The 17145-nt window shown below is 34.4% G+C and overlaps 1 long non-coding RNA gene across 1 annotated transcript; it reads right to left on the reverse strand.

Annotated features, from left to right (window-relative positions):
* Positions 1 to 1739: 1739 nt before the first annotated feature.
* LOC128218889 (uncharacterized) lies at positions 1740 to 9647 on the reverse strand. The gene is made up of 4 exons (XR_008258493.1): positions 9027 to 9647; positions 8739 to 8851; positions 5246 to 5328; positions 1740 to 4630 (listed from the first exon to the last, which is right to left on the reverse strand). It is a non-coding gene; the product is annotated as an uncharacterized LOC128218889 (long non-coding RNA).
* Between the last annotated feature and the right edge of the window lie 7498 nt (positions 9648 to 17145).

Here is a 17145-nt window from a genome sequence, read left to right on the forward strand (position 1 = left end):
CATTTAACAAGAATTGTTAAGTTAGCTAAGTCTGTATACCACCGGTATGGCCGGATGAGAGTTTGTTCGAGAACTCATATTTCCCGCAACACTCCCGCATAATATCGTGTCAGTGTTTGTTACGTATCATAAATTTATATAACTTTCATTATGATGGATATTTAATAATAAAGCGGATAAATATCTTCAATATCTTGAACACATTTTCAGTTTTTAAAGGCTAACGAAATATTCGTATGCTCCTTATTATAAGATGCCTACGTGCGTTTGCCATTTTAGGTAGACTACGTACGTTTGCCAAATTTGAAATACTTCAGAAATTGCATTTTTGTACATATTGCATCGCACAAAGTATTCATAAAACAATTAAAAACAATTATTGAACAACTGAAAAACAAACATTTGAATAAAATGTGGCAATTTATTAAAATATGTGACATTTTAACACTACCTACGTGCGTTTGCATTCATGGGCACAATTTGTATCGAAGTGTTCTCGGAAACTATGCAGACATGAATGGTGAACAATACACCGATCGAAAGACAAAACAATGCATTCTTTTTTGTGCTTTGTCATTTGAACGAACTCTCGCGTATAACAAAAATATCGATAAGAAACTTACCTTGATTGACGATCAATCGAGCCAAAATACTACTGGCGTTTGCATTTGTGGTCACGTGACTTTTTTTGCTCATCCCCGGTGAAATTACGAACTTAATTATTCCTCTAGCCATTTATTTCAATATTCCCCCCCAAAAAATAATGAACAGTTTAAATTCAGCTTCTCCAGTGATAAGTTATTACCAAAGAGCTTGCTTTAAATACAAGATAAAAGAAACCATCTTTTGACTAGCATTTTGACCATTCAGATCGAAACAATGCAAGCTAAGCCTTTTTTTCTTGTTCAAAAAGTGCCCCCCCCCCCACCTATGGCTATACTTGTTGCCTATTTAATGCAAAAAAAATCAAGCAAAGCCCTTCCCTTGTTTGCAGGTCATTCAAGTGTACAATAAATCCACATGTGGTTTCAATCAAGAACACCAAGCGACATACTAAAAATTTGTGATGATGGTCATATCCACTAGTGGCCAATAAAGCCTTATATACTCTTTAGCAATGCCCATACCAAACAAGTTAATCAAAGTAGCCCATTGCAACCAAAACTCCAGCGGTGTTATACAAATACAAGTAAAGCCCATACAAGGCAATTCAAGTCAAATTCTATTTTATAAAAAAGGCCACATATACAAAAACATGCATGTAACAAAGTGTCCCTACTATCCACTCAAGTGTCCATTATGTTCCCAATAGAAAAGATCATGATATATTTATATGATAAATGGTCTTGTGTTGTATTTAAAAAAAACTTTTAAAACACACATGCATGAAATGTATATTCTTAAACTATAACAGGATGTTATTATTATAATTACAAAATAAATTCAGCAACGTTTTTTTTATAACATTACTTAATATTTACATTCACACTTCATTCCTTAACGATGGTTGTTGTTTATCAATTGCACTTTATTTCTGTATAAAGTGCAATGGCATTTCCCATCGATATCACGTGCGTTTGTTCGATACTTCTGTCCTGTCATTGGGCGCAATAATACCAAGGGGCGGGGGATATTTACTACGGAACTATTTTTTTAATGAAATCGTAGTACAATTATTGGCAACATGCAAAACTGTAATCTGCAGTAAAGCAGTTAAAACAAAATAAGCAACGATTATTTGATTGATTTTAATGTAGATAATTTCATGATGGATGGAACAGTTGAAGAAAAGTTTGTGTTTAAAAATGCTGTTAAATGTCACGAAAATGCAATTTAACAGTTAGTTCAAAATAACCTCTATAATGGGTGCTTGTATGACGTCATGGGTGATGTCATTGAAAAAGTTTTACATTAAGCTCGATTCGGGCCGCAACATAACTCGGCAGCTGCATTTTGTTTCGACGCCATTTTTTGCAGTGTTCATTCGTTTTGAAAGTGTTGTTTTTTGAAAAGTGACTGGATTACTGGGATTATTTACACACAATACCTATTGGGTAATCAATTAATTACCTATGCAGTCCTACTTTAACCATTATTTGTTTTGATAACTAATTTAAGCCTGAAAATTTTGTAAACATGTTCTTGATAAAATGTACAGCATCTTCAGCATCAGAGAAAAAATATTTGAAATTTCTTTGTTCATTGCATACGACATAGTGGAATCATGTCCATATAAGTCGTATGTTCTGAATAAAATCGACAGAAATAACTAAAAGTTCGGAGGAGTTAGTCGTTTTAGACATAATTTAGTGCTTTTAATAGTCAAAACAACTGCAGAAAAAACTATTTGGTAAACACATCAGCTTGCCAGGAAAAGACAACTCGGCAGAAAATATGTAAGTTATATGACTGTTGTGGTTTATTTCCTGTTTTGGTATTTGTATGCAGCTACATTATATATTCTAAAATATGTTTTTGTGCAAAAGTTTGCATCGTTGACCAACTTTCGGTCAGAAACCAGGTCGCTCAGCCTTCATTGTTATGATGCGGGCCCTGAAAGCGCATATGTAAAACAAAAAACCGGGCATTAACGGCACGTGAATTTACTGAAAACGCCCGGGTTTTTGCGTTTTAATACACCACGATAACGGACCGAAAACACACATTGTATGCAAAAATACGTATTCATAATATTCTTGACCTTGAAAAGATAGAAAATAAACATATAAATAAGGAACTATTTTATCTGTGCATTCATTGTCGTATACAATTAGGTTACGATAGCTGTTCTAATTTACCCACCGTTGAGAACAACGAGAGATAGAAAAGAGAAAATGCTCTTGAATAATCAATGTAGGAATGTAAGAAATGTAGATTTAAATGAATGTAAATATAAGTATTAAAATTCGACATGTTGCATTTTATCGGGGTATGGTATGCAATGGCGCAGTTCAAAATGTTGGTGGAGTCCTTCTTAATAACAGAAAACTATGTGCAACAAACATCGTATGGTAACAAACAATATTTTATGTATAGTATATGCTTTGTTTTGCTTGAAATGTGTACATGTTTAGAACAAAAGACATGATACACTCCATACTGTAAATGAATAAATAATGTGCTTGTGGGGTTTTTTTTGCTTTAAATATATTTAAGACAATAATTACACAAAAGACATATGTTAAAATTGGCTTACTTAAATGGAAAACACAAAATTTACGGTAACGTACATCGAGTAACCGATGCACCATGCTTTGTTTTGTCGAAAATCAAACTATTCTGTAATGGAAAATGTATGTACCTCTTTATCAGCTTGAAATAAGACATATCACGGTAGCATCAAAATACTAGATAGGTAACGACCATTACAGTCTGTCACTCCTAAAAACCCAAACAACCACATGGCAGAAAACATAATATATGTTTAATATGTTCTTTTTGAAAACAAATTGTACAACCGTTCCAATAGTTGCCTCCCTTCAAAACATATTACGACCAAATTTCGCACTACTATATAAAATTCCTACCCCTATTATTTTAGCAGAGGTATAATATATCAAACACAACGAACTACGTAAAGCGATGCTCTTCTCATCAGTAATTCACAATATTCGCATATTTATGCACAGAACACGAACTGTTAAGCACACTGAAGTACCTCTGATTAATAGTCAATACTGTGAGTATAATCCCCATTGCTTTCGTCATGGTAAAAACGACCGGGAAGGCCACAGTTACGACGTTCTCTTGACAAAGCGTTCATAACGTTGTGTTTCTTGTATCTAATTGTATTTTCGTCTTTGATCCGTGTACAATGCGGACACCTCAAATTGCATTTCAGTTGTAAGCGAGGGATCGCTATTTCCAGAATATTGCAAATGATTGATTCATCTACTGAGACATCGGGGAGAGGAATATGTTTCCATTCTACATATTTAACATTGACCTTGTCCAGTTCATCCATTGTATAGTCCAACTGCTTGCTGTCTATGGAGTGGTCGCCGTATTTATTTGTTGTACGAAAACGAACCCATTTGTTTGCGACAACTCTGAAAGTACAACCAACCTTCCTTTCCTTTCGAAAAGCTCCACAAACTACAACTGGCCTTTTAACGCGAGAAATTGTCCCTGAAACAATCAAACGAGTCTTCATTTCACCAAAAATCGCGAATCCGTCTTTAAAGGGACTGACTTCATCATTGTCATCGAGACTGATATCGATATTTTCCAATGTGCATGACTGTGTGTCGTAAATAATTTGGGGTTTCTTGAAAAAAGGGCTACTAATTTGGCTTCATTTACAACAAATTTTACTTTAAAACTAACATTCAACGAAAGAAGTGGCGTCAAAACTGTTTCTTCACTACATTTGCTGATTGTCCCAGTGTTGGCACCTCGAAATCAAAGATGCTGCTGAGATGGAGTAGCTTTTCTACGCTTTCTTCATCCAACTTGGTATTATTGTTGATCCAGTCTATACAAAACGCCTTCAACTTCGGTATCAACAAAAACTCGGCAAGGTGCATCACGGCGGATACATTGTCTATGGTCAACTTGGAAAATTGCCCGTATAAGAACATTATTACCATGTCGATGGACTCTGGAGAGCCTAATTTCATTTCTACAAACCCTGAAAAACAAGATGTCGACTATATACTATATAATATGACCTTATAAGTAAGACACAATTTAAGTAAACTAAAAGTTTTCTATACCGGATACTGGGCGTGTCCTTTTAATGTAATAAGTACATGTCATTCCTGATCAATTTCAACATCAGTACAAATGTATGTACGCTGAGCTGGTGTTTTAAAAGAAAATCAAATCATTTAGATCCTTGGAGCGTTCAAGAATTGATAATTTAATAATTTAATAAAGTAGGCAATCTATAAAACTGAACCATTTTAATAGCCTGATAATAATATATTGATTCTTAAGTAAAGTTAGCAAGATTCAGTTGTGTGACTTTTGTTTTTTCCTTAACGTGTGTCCCTTGTTTAGATTGGCCTAAAAATAGTTTTAACAAGTGCGAAAGATAATAAGGTAACAAAAACTGAAACATTTTAATAGGCTGATTATGTTTTATTAGCCGATATATTACATTGTACTAAATTTTAACGTTAAATTTGAAATCGAAAACCAAAAAAAGACTTTGCACAGAAAATGTATATACGTCGCAGACATTCACTGTATTTCTGATCATAACAGTATGAATCTGATAGCAGTTATGAAAATGTTAGTCTACCTTTGGCTTTTTCATCGAAGTTATTCCTCTTCATGGCCTCGACGAATGGACTGTCACGCACGACAGTCATGGTAACGCTTGGACTGTTTAAAAGTAAATAAATTACCATCACTGGTAATAAGCAGGAAAAAACGTTTGCAAGTTATATATGCATTTAAAGTCACATATGGAAATTATTTAACTGTAGGCGTCTTTCATTTGAAAATATGACTGTTTACATCGTAGCCATCTTATCATTTCTTCAAAAATATTACCTTATTTTTTGGCTCACTGTACTGCTCGGTATCTATCTACGATTGTTATTCAAGTTTACATAAATGTTCGCCCTACATTGTCAGCCAATCAGGGGAGCTAGATCTTTAAAAAAATTCGTTTCTTAGTGAAGAATCGTTACTTATTTCTGAAGACGACTCATCCGGATTAAGTAAATTGCTATAACAGCGCATGCGCATATGAGCCACTCCTACTGTTTGCATATATGCAAAGGCGCCATTTCAGTGTCAATGATGAATTAAATGACGTCAAAATATCTTGCATTGATTGACAGGTCTATTTGACAGGCGCACGGCTTTATTTCAAAGCTGGTGCAATTTGGAAGGGGGCTAACACTAAGCCGGTTAGAATTAATTAAGTAATTTCTTCGTGAATAAGAAACCACGATCGATTCGCTGCGCTCCGCTTCCTAAGGTTACTTATTTACGAAGAAAATACTTAGGCCAAAAAAAAAAATAGGTCTGTTTCCGGTCGCCCGACCGACCCTCTTATTTCCGCGCCGACCCTATACTTTTTATTGGTGTAAAAGTTAACTGCGCGCATATTTAGTACTTTTCGGTACTTTCTTTCCGTTAATTTTCTTATCTTTGGTCACAGTGCTCCAGCTAAGCATAATTAGCGTGGCGGGGCGCCACGCTGCCCTTTTATGGCGCCCTGCTGCCTTTTCAAACGCCCCGCTGTGCCCTTTTCATTGACAGAGCTGCCTTTGATGATAAATAAAACAAATAAATCGCCCATTTGTGTCATCAAAGCGACATTGACCTCGCCGAAATTTTAACACATTGTAAATCTGTCAATCAGCGAGTATTTGGCCACTGTCCCATTAGTCAAAACATCGCAATTAGCCATAGGGTAATCCCCTAATCCGATAATTGGGCCGTGTCATCCAATTACCAAAACATCGCCGGTAGGCGGAGCTATTGAAAGTTAACCAATCAGAATGTACATTGAGAAGAACCTGATAATATGATATACGTTCATTAAAATGAGATAGAAAAGGCGACATAATTATGAAAAATCGTGTCAAGCATTGATGAAGTTAAAAAGTAATTGTTATATGTATTGAACAAACAATGCCAGACATTTTAAACATTGATGTTTTTGAAGCAGACGGTCATAGCCATCTCGGGACATCGGCAAGGTGGCGCTAAGAAAATCAAAAACATGACGTATCACCAAATATTTAATTGGTTTTCGTGAAATGTTCATGATAAAAAATTGATTTGTAAACACAAAAACATATTTTTTTTTTTGCTTTATGTAGAGTTTTAATACTTACAGTATTTTTCTCCTGTTTACGATGTCAAAAATATCGGCGAGATCGCCATTTTGTCAGAACAATTTTCCGATTTAATTTCTCAACCTCCCATTATGTATTGGTAAAGTTTTCATCAAGGACAGTGATTTAAATGTCATTTGGTTCTTAAATGTCAGCATATTATTTAGCCAGAGACAAGTAAATAACAGCATAGCTGAATGTGACATTCGTACCCTATCCCGAACGTACCAAAATAAGATTCGTCCCCCTACTATATTGACAGGTCATTTATTAGTCATTTTGATTGTTTCAAATCCTTAGCTGTCTTGGTTTTTGTTTCATTTTTAGATGCTATTTGGAGATAAACTATGTGACATTGACACATACACTTTTGCTGAGCCAAAAATGATACATTTTTTATGAACATTTTATATAGTTATAGCAATCAGTTTGAATGTGAATATAAACTGAGGTGTGTGTTATGGCATAGTTTTTGTATCAGGTGTTACGAAAGTATCACTTCTCCTTAAAGTCTCCCCACTTCTCCCTAAATTGACTGAAGGGAGAAGTCACTTCTCCCAAAGTTTTCAGGAGAGTTTTAGAATTTTAATATTCTATCAAATATAAGAATAGCATTATAGCACAAATGTGAAATTGGTAAATATGAAAAATTGACAAATCTGAGGCACTCTTTTTCGACATCTGTCATACAGACAAACATGTTCAACAATACATGCATTTATATTCTAGAAAATGTATATCTATACATTATAATTAATACACATTATACAGTTCTTAATAAATGAATGGACTTGTATTTACATTTTATGCTTTAGTACCTTTTAAAATTGTCTCATACGCAGTTAATATGGTTATTTTTGAATAAAAGTCAGCCGCCTTCTATTCTAGATCACTTCCCCCCCCCCCAAAAAAAAAAAAAAAAATAAAAAAAAATGCCTACCTACCTACCCTCTTTTTTTTGGGAAGGAGACCGGAAACGAACCTATTTTTTTTTTTGGCCTTAACAAACTCTAACCTATACTTGGTATAAGCATGTTAAGCAGTTTAAATCAAATTGGCTGGGACAAAATGTTTACGCAAACAATATAAATCGTTCAGTTTTCTGATAGTCAATCTAAACGCAAAAAGTACATGTAAAACGAAGAATTGTTTGTTTCAGTGAAATAACAATTTTGTTTTTGCGAGTGTGCACCGAAAGTCATATATTAGTCACGAATGAATGTGTCAACGTTTGGTGTCCACAAAAGATATATTTTCAAACTTTGGAGCTAACTTAAAAAAATGATATTTAGTAAGGCCAGAAACGACTTTTTGTTTCCACTAAAATCTGAAAACGAAAATAGAGTAGGAAAGTAGGCAAAACTCTATTTCTTTTTTTGAAAACCGGCATTCTATACCAAACCGACCTATGTTAGGGTATATCACGCCTCCAACATAAATGACGCAACGCCATTGGTCCAGAACTGGTCACGCGGTGACCCCATATTTTTCCATATTGGGTCACCAAATTCATATTGTGTATTGTCCGATTCCCATGAATAAATGAAACATTTAAACGTGCTTCGCTCTCACCCGATATGGCTTCCTTTGCCCCGTATATCCCATATCGGGTCACCTACTTACCCCGTAGCTTATAATATCAATTACTTTCATGTAGAATGTTTTTTTTATATAAAATTTCAGCAATTCGACTCAAAAAATGCACATTTTAGGTCATTACGAAAACGAAATCCTCACCATGGCAAAAGGGTCGAAAGGAAAAGATAAGGTCGGTCAGGTAAGTTGATAAAAACATTTTAAACGAAATCCTCACCACGGCAAAAGGGTCGAGAGGAAAAGATAAGGTCGGTCAGGTAAGTTGACAAAAACATTTTTACGCCTTAATTTCCTTCAGTACAATTTTAAAATATATGAATTCAACACAAGTCAAATCGGCCTTACCAATAGTCCTTGTTTCACTGTGAAGTTGCAAACGACACTTTGTTCTTTCAATTGCTGTAGTAGCAACTCCCCAGTGGACACTGGCCTATATATTTTCTTATCAAAGTCCATGACTACAAGCAAAAATATTTATACAAAGTGAAATATTTTCGTTGTATGCAATAGATCGTTCAATATGGAATCTACCAATGGCTCAATAGATATTATCGATTATAGTGTAAATATTTAAAAAAAAATGGTAGAACAATCAGTTAATTAATATAATATACAAAGATAAAGCAATCGTACCTTGGTGTATGTATTGTGTTAATGGTCGCTAACAAAATAAAGTTATGTTTCATTCACTGAAATACCTGTACTTTCGATTTACACATTTTCGGAAAATGTATATTCCAATATAAATTATCTAGTTAATTGTGTTATCTCCCATGTCTCTATGTGTCTCAAGTATTGAACAAATTACATGAAGGTGTGACGTCATTCTGCTTCGTCTGCTTGTTTAAGAAGATCATGTCTATAAACAAGTCTGCTAAAACACGTTCTATACAACTCGATACTGGTTGAGAAGCAGTTTCCGACAGTTTTTATACGTTTTTATTGAATTATTTATACGTGTTTAAATACCTACTAAAATTGTTCACATTTTAGATAACTACAGCTCAAGCTGCTATTGTCGATATATTTTTCTCATGTGTGACGTCACACATAGTGTATCTAATAGGGGCGCAAAGAGGGTACTTACACTGTTCTGATTAGCTTGTGATGAGAAGCAGTTTCCGACAAATCGAATGCGGGGCGGATTTATGTGCCTATTGTGTGTTTTTATTATCCGTTTATTTGATGTACTAAATATAAGACTTTAATAAGAGAAATATTATTTAATTTTTCAGGATTTACGAAAAATTTAAACCTTAAAATATACGACAGTCAATTCATACTCGAAATTAGGCAGACACTGAATATCAATGATATTTTGATTCATTTCTGATATAAACTTTTGTTTGTATACATTTAAGTGAATGTATGTGTGAAACAAGCATGACACCAGTGTTCACAAATATGTACACACTGATCATCGTTTGTGTAAGTCAATTAAGGAAAACCTTGTAGCTATTCATAGATATGCAAATTAGGTTCACACGCATGCGCATTACGCGGCGCGTGCCGATCCCCCACGTGCAAGTTTGTGTACAAAATGATAAATAAACATTAAACATTAAATAATAATAAAAGTTACTTACGTGTCTCGGTAAGAATTTCAACTTTTGATTACCTAGTTACCACATTGTTGAATTACAGTACCTTCTTTATGAAGATCTAAAGAAAGTACGCGAAAAAGCGATTTGTCGGAAACTGCTTGCCGTCGGAAACTGCTTCTCAACCAGTACAGGGGAGAAGCGTTAATGGGTAGTATTCAATGGGAGACGTGTTAATGGGTGTTATTCAATATCGGATTATTTGGATCTAAAAACGCTGTGACTAATCAAGTCAATGATGAATGAACATAAGATTTCCTAAAGCGTCAAAAATATTTGTTTACACTAACTTGACTGATTCTACTTTTTGACGTAGTGTGGGTTTTTTTTCGTAATTACTTTAAAGATGTACATTGTTTTTAAGTGAACGTGTTAAAATTTGACCATTTTATACAATGGTGATATACCATGATATAGGTTGGTTGGGTACAGATTCCAGGTTCGCAAAACAAAAGTTATGCCTATCTACTATCCTTTTTTGGAGGTATTAGTGGAAACAAACACAAATTTTGACCTAAATCTCCTAAATTGAATACCATCCAATATTTTGGAAACAGTGAAGGAAACACAAAAAGAGTCTTCGAAAAATTTTATATCGTATTTGCGGAAACTTTATGTAAATCTGTATACATGTGAAGGACTAAGGGCTTTTAAAGTGAAAGTTAAACTAAGTATGTGTCCATGCATTGAATACCCCAGCAATTTGCGTTTATGAATAAAATCGTTTTTTTGCATCACAGAAAGCGACCAGTCTTTATGCACCAGTCAATTGTAACCACGGCCCTCCCAGGTCCGGGGAATAGCGGGGACTTTGACTTTCGGTCCAGTCAAGCCCGGCTAATATCCCCGTCCTGTTGGGACGAACAGATGGTAAAATCCTCGCCAAATGCCCCCGTACCCCAGGGACCCTCGGTAAGGCCCATTCCCCGCTATATTTAAAGCGAAGGCAAAACCACCCCAAAGGTAAAAACACGGCCCATTTTCACTGCTATCCCCGGTATATCCCTGGACGTGGGGGGGGGGGCGTGGTTACAATTGACTGATGCATTATAAACGGTCACTCAATAACTGCATCAATTCGCAAATGCTTTTATTCATTTTGCCGTAGGGTGGTCAGGCTAACCGTAGCTCTACTTTAAAATAAATGTTTGAACTATCAATTAGACCATAGAAGAAGTATCCCATTTATTAGAATATTAAAAAAAAATGAAATCACAGCACATAACAGTTTTATAACATTTGCACTTAGTATTCACATAACAGTTACACAAAACAGTAACAAAACAGCTGCATAAAATTTATGTAACATGTACATAACACTTATGAAAAACACACGAAAAACACATTGTGGTGTCCGGTTAGCGCAGTATTTAGCGTACCCGTTTCTCACTTGGGTGACCTGGTTTCGATTCCCGGTCTGGGCGCATTTGAGTTTGGTTTGTGGTCACCAAGCCGGATAAGTGGGTTTCCATTGGGTAATCCGTTTTTCCCCACATCACAAGAGTACACGCTCGCGTAACATTGTGCCTACGTAAGTTTTAAATATAATGTTGTCATAACTTGTTTCACAATCGTTGTAAAATAAATAAGTTTAACTAAACTAAAAACTCTTGAAAATTAAGGTCATCACTAGTAATACAAAGGCATATTATTTATCGTGTTGTTATGATTTGTTGTTTTTTCTTTTGTTCCCAACAAATTTTGAGGGTGATATCACATTCCTAGTGTTCTGTAAACGGCTTTCCAACATACCGTCGTCTGAAGATTTATCATTGTAAGAAATATACTTTCTTTGATCGTTAGCACTTTAAGCATACTATACGTTCTCGCGTGGGAATCACATTTGTGTTTGTTCGTTAGACGTTCCTTCAAATAACTCCGCCGTTTTAACATTTTAGCATCAGAAGTATCCGTATTATTACAGTATTTTCATTGCCGTCCGCTCATACCAAAATACTCTAAATAAAATGACCATGTGTCAACGTTATTAAAGTTCGTACTGGACATACTCGGTATCTGTTCGTATGTGTTGAAACTGAATTGTTTAATAGTGTTTGTTATAAAACCCATTCAAACGTAATTGTTCGATTTTTGCTTCAACCATCACTTGTCCATCGCTTGAATGCTAATTATTCGTACGTGGTGATGCAAACTTCACAATTATTATTATATAGTGAAGTACATGTAGTTTTACTATAAATGTTATGCAATTATATCACTTTTATTTTGTGACTTAACTTATTTTGAGGAGTGACATCCGATAAATCATAACTGTGTTAATAGTCCTCATCGTACATGTTGCTGTGGTAATTGTTGTCATCATCGTGATCGTTTTAATCATTTTCGTAATCAAAGTCATCGTCGTTCAAGTTGCTGATCACTCCTTTCTGGGTGTATTTAAGCGTTTTTTTCAGTTTTAATTAACTCCTCGTCTCTGATCCGTTCACAGTGTGGACACTTAATATTGCATTTAAGTTTGGACCGTGGAATGTCCATTTCTTGAATATTTCGAACGATAGAATTACCAACATTGTCTTCAGGGAGAGGTATCGGCTTCCATTTTGCGTCGTTCACATTTACCTTTCCCAGTTCATCCGCTGTATACTCCAATGGCTCGAAGGCATCAACGCTTTCGGAAACTTTCTTTAATTTCCGAAAACGAACCCATTTATTTCTAACAACTACAAGAATAAATAAATAAATTTTGTCATACGGGCAGGATTCATAAACCGAAAATATTCTTTCATTTCGAAGACCTGTTTGTGATTGTATAAAACGGATTTTCTTTCGGTCATAGATAACGAACCCATCTTTAAATGGATTGACTTCATCATTGCGTTCGAGATTTAAATCGATGTTTTTTATTTTGCAAGAACGTTGGTCGTAAATGCAAAAAAAATTATGACCTGTGGAAAAAAGCGCTATTAATTTGGAATCATTCACAACAAGTTGTATATCAAAATCTACACTCACTGATAGAAGTGGCGTTAAAATTGTTTCGTTACTATGTTCGCAGATTGCCCCCAAAAAGATCGTCGCTATATGACGCATTTTTCTCCAATGCGTCCAACACGACATTTGAGGTGGTCGTTGTGCATTATTACTAAGGTCTTGTACTTTGTTCACCTTATAGTTTGAGACTGCATAACAGACTTTGTCGGATATGTAAATATTATTTAACTTCCTTACTCTCCTATCATGTGAAGTAATACGATTTACAGAAATATTAGGTAACTCGGCAAGTTCTAAACAATCATGAAGGCGAATTACACATTTATCTGATGACTTCTCCACCAGGCAAAGAATGGATTCCGCGTAGGTGAATGTTAAGGCTCTATCGAAGTTAATAGGGGTGCCTTTCAACCTAAACCATCTTTCCTTGGCTAGGTCGAAAACCCAGAAATGACCAAGATCTTTCGGGGTGATCAATACATTTTGCAGTTTTGTCACAGTTTGTGTTTCCGTCTCATATAAAGTTTGTAGGTCTTTTAAGTGTTTATCCCCTTTTGCTTTTTCAATCAAACCAGCCGCTACTTCCGAGAGCTCTATGCCTGCAATTATTTTGTCTAGCTTCGGTTTCCTCTGTTCTGGAGAGTGCTTTACCCATCTCATAATGAACTCAAACCTCACATCTGTCAATGTTTCATCTGACAACATTTTTTCAAGTGTGTCAGCCGTGATTGTCAGTAACTGATTCCCACCAAATAGTTCTGGCAAATGTTGTCTAATATACTTAGTCAGTGTTGGCACCTCGAAATCAAAGATACTGCTGAGATGGAGTAGCTTTTCTACGCTTTCTTCATCCAACTTGGTCTTATTGTTGATCCAGTCTATACAGAACGCCATCAGATTCGTTATCAACAAAAACTCGGCCAGGGTCATCACGGCAAATACATTGTCCATTGTCAATTTGGGAAACTGTCCGTACAAGAACATCATCACCATGTCTATGGATTCTGGAGATCCTTGTTTCAACTCTAGATAACCTGAAAAGCAAGTGGACGAACATGCACTTAATTATTCATGAGTGAGATACCATTTGAGTAAATTAAAGGTTGTAAATACCGTATAATGGGCGTGACCTTCTAAGGTTGTAAGTTCATGTCAGTCTTGATCAATTTTAACTTTAGTACACTACATCGGTCTTTAAAAGAAAACAGAAACATTTAGAACATGAATCGTTCAAGTATTGTTTATTTAATAAAGGTAGTGATTTGTTATGTAAAACTAAAAAAAACAACAGGTTGATGTTGTGTGACTTTTATTTTCCCTAAAGCCTGTCTTTAGTTCAGATTGTTATGAAAAATAAATAGTGCGAAAAAACAAGGAGACGAAAACATAACCTTTTTTTGGTAAAGTTTGCATTTGAAACCGATAGACCAAAATGAGACTTTTTTGCATTAGGTGCCCTGAATTGTTTCCCTCCGTCTGCAGATAGAGTTGGGATCTCTAATCATAGAAGTACTTGGGTTTACCTATACGTTTATTATTATTATTTGTTTCATTGATAAGTGTCCTCAAGTTAATGCATACTTTGATGAGATTTACCTTTTGCGTTTTATCTTTATTAAGGATTGTTGGGATAAAAGTGAGGTTTGTGCACATAAACTGGTTTAAACCCTCAGTAAATTTACATTTTACTGACCGTTCCAAGGCGGTACCTAACAATTCTTGATAAACATACCAATTATTTATATATAAATATATATAGTATTTATGCACTGTGCTGTTTGTAGAGTTTTGTGCTGTTCTATGTTTCTTGTTTGTGAGTTTGTGTTCTATGTTATTGGCGTTTGCCCATTGCCAGTAAACCGGGTTTATGTTTAACCTTTTTGCTAATGAGCATGTTTCTGTAGCTTTTTGCATATATATTCAAAATATGCCACTGACGTCAATTTTTAAATGAAAAATATTGATCTTGCTATTGTTTGTATTGTATGAGAAAGTCCCGTAAAATATAAATCAACATTTTAGAAAGTGTTATTTTTTAAATTTTAAATGTGTACTTGCCATAACTGTTTGAATTCTACGTTTAAAAGTAATTTCAAGTGGTTGATCTTTTCCCGCGATATTATGACGTCATTTGAAAAAAAAACATGCTTCCGGTTACAGTCGGGTCGTTCTATTTACAGAATGGATTGGAAAGAGTAACTAAAAGATTTTCTTAAATGAAATGAAGTATTTTTTTAACAATTATTGAATGAAATAATGAACTATTGGTGAAAATATGAGTAATGAATTGCGGGCTTGATGTCATTATCGGGGATATAAACGCAATTGGGCTGGTCAAAGTACGCGTTTGGACTCCACACACTTTGACCAGCCCAATTGCGTTCATACCCCAAAAATGACATCAAGCCCGCAAAACATTCCTTAAATGGCTTCTTTTGATATTTTGACATTTATTATCCCCAGGATGATAACAAATGCATTAATCGCAATTACAAACATGTAACAAAACCGAAAGTATAATATAATTTGAACGGGCACATCAAAGTAACAAACATTGCAAATCACCAGATTTAAAAAAAGTTTTTGTGAATAATTAATTTATTAAACTCTATTGCTTTAAATACTATTAATTTTCATAGTTTAACTATTAAGTAGTAATAAGTTTCGATTTTATTTCTTTTGAAAGCGAAATTATATTAATTACAAGCAAAGTGAGGTAATAAGACAATTACTATTGACTGATTAAGTCGGCGATTTTCACAGGACAAAATTGATAACTTTTCATTCCAAAATGCTTTCAACACATTTATTTTAGAAGCATTTCATTCGATAATGCGACTTAAAAGGTGACTTTATAGGTGTAACTGGAAACTTTCGTTTTGTTGTTTTGATATCATTGCTGTTGGTTGACTGTTTTGATAACCCGCATTCATTTAGTTTAGGTCTCTGAGGGGAAAGATGACTCTTTTTGTTCCTGTCATTGTTCTGAGAGATAAAAAGGCATTACCATATATGATACTATGAATGTTTGCAAATCATCGATTGACCCATCATACAATAAAAAATAACTGGTGGGCAGATTTCATCATAGAAAATTTAACTGTAAACGATTTATACATGTATGCTATCAACTTATGTCAAAAATAAATCAGTATTGGTATAGATTTTTAAGCAGAAAGATCCAAGTTATAAAAACAGCAGTGTCCATATGATTAAAAATGTTCCATGGCATTACGGAAATGTGGACCGCAGTAAATAAATTTGCATATATATACATACATATGTTATTCATACAAGTTTATCTAATGGTCCTGAAGATGCAAACAGCTAAATACACTTTAAATTGGTTTTAAATGTTGTTTTAAACATGTAATAAGCAATACATGGTATATAAATATATCCCTTAAGTTCAATGAAAACGTATATAATCGGCTTGATCATTAAAAATAAGTCAAATGATGTTTTCATAGAGTGTTTATCAGTAAACTCTGTTTGGCAGATCATTTCAAATGTCTTTTCAAAATATGGGGTAAACAAGAATGATTGAATATATTGTACTTGGATATAATATTACTAATCCTGAATATTCTTATTTTAAACCTAATATTTGCCACTCTGGGTTATAGCATATAAAAAGCATATTACCAGCGATAGTAGACGAGAACATGTCGATATTATGCATATCTTTAAAAATGAATTGTTCATTATATTCTCATACTATAAAAAGTATAAAGTCTCAAACAGATGTTTGAATAGTTTTGCAGAATATCTTAGCATCATATAATGATTTAGTGCATTTTATGTATTATAACAATTGTTTTAGTATATGTGTTGAATAAAATTTAAAAAAGAAAAAAGGTCAAAGGATTTAGGAGTCCAAACGACAGCCTATCTATTGTACTTCAACCTATCTCTTTTAAAATCGGAGCTGCAACCTATCATTAAAATCATTGAAATATTCCTTCATAATTGAAGGTATTATATTTAAACAAAACTTAAGTGTTTTATGCGTTTTCCCCAAACTATTCCCTCATTTTCCGCTAAATCCGAGCCCAAATGATAACTGAGCCTGTAACCTACCAGTCGGATTTCGTACATATTTGAAACATTGCAAAAGTGATCTCGAAATCAGTAAAAGTTTCAAGGAAACATGGATTTGCTAATAAACACTAGATAGGTGGGCATATGATAGACTATGT

The sequence above is a fragment of the Mya arenaria genome, chromosome 15 (genome assembly GCF_026914265.1).
Source record: "Mya arenaria isolate MELC-2E11 chromosome 15, ASM2691426v1".
Classification (NCBI taxonomy): Eukaryota; Metazoa; Mollusca; class Bivalvia; order Myida; family Myidae; genus Mya; species Mya arenaria.